At 40.9% G+C, this 745-nt stretch overlaps 1 protein-coding gene across 1 annotated transcript in view; it reads left to right on the top strand.

The window, feature by feature from the left end:
- The window catches only part of LOC106884070 (LIM and senescent cell antigen-like-containing domain protein 1), a 93,741-nt gene that overhangs the window by 43,825 nt on the left and 49,171 nt on the right, over nucleotides 1-745 (top strand). The gene's annotated exons all lie outside the window — the stretch shown is intronic.

Here is a 745-nt window from a genome sequence, read left to right as displayed (position 1 = left end):
TTATGTGTATTTCTTCTATCTTAATGAATAAAAATTCTTCTGATAGAATAAATGGGTTAATAGAAACCAATGTAGCAAAGAACACAAAATAACTGTGGTTAGCTCCTGTTTTTAAGGCAGGAACTCCTTGAAATTTTGGGTATTTGAGTATATTTAAGGATTGGAGAAAACGCATATTCTTAAATATATATATATATATATATAATACAAATGATATGTAAGCATATGCATATATACATACATATATGTACATACCTACATCTACATGTATATATAGATGCATATCCGGGTACAGGACGTCAAAAAAACGTCGATATATATATCATCATCATCGTCGTTTAACGTCCACTTTCCATGCTAACATGGGTTGGATGGTTTGACTGAGGACTGGCGAGCTAGAAGGCTGCACCAGGCTCCAATCTGATTTGGCAAAGTTTCTACCGCTGAATGCCCTTCCTAGTGCCAACCACTCCAAGAGTGTAGTGGGTGCTTTTACGTGCCACCAGCACGAGGGCCAGTTAGGCAGTTGTGGCAAAGACCATGCTCAAAAGGTGTTTTTTTACATGCTGCCTGCACGGGAGCGAGTCTGGCGGCACTGGCAACGACCACGCTCAAATGTTATTTTTTAACATGCCACTGGCACATGTGCTAGTTAGGCGCTGCTGGCAATGATCACGCTTGAATGGTGCTTATTAAGTACCACTGACATTGCAGCCAATCAGCGGCCCTGGCAACGATCACACTC

Source organism: Octopus bimaculoides, chromosome 18 (genome assembly GCF_001194135.2).
Source record: "Octopus bimaculoides isolate UCB-OBI-ISO-001 chromosome 18, ASM119413v2, whole genome shotgun sequence".
In the NCBI taxonomy this organism is placed as follows: domain Eukaryota; kingdom Metazoa; phylum Mollusca; class Cephalopoda; order Octopoda; family Octopodidae; genus Octopus; species Octopus bimaculoides.
This window is presented reverse-complemented; position numbering and strand designations above follow the sequence as displayed.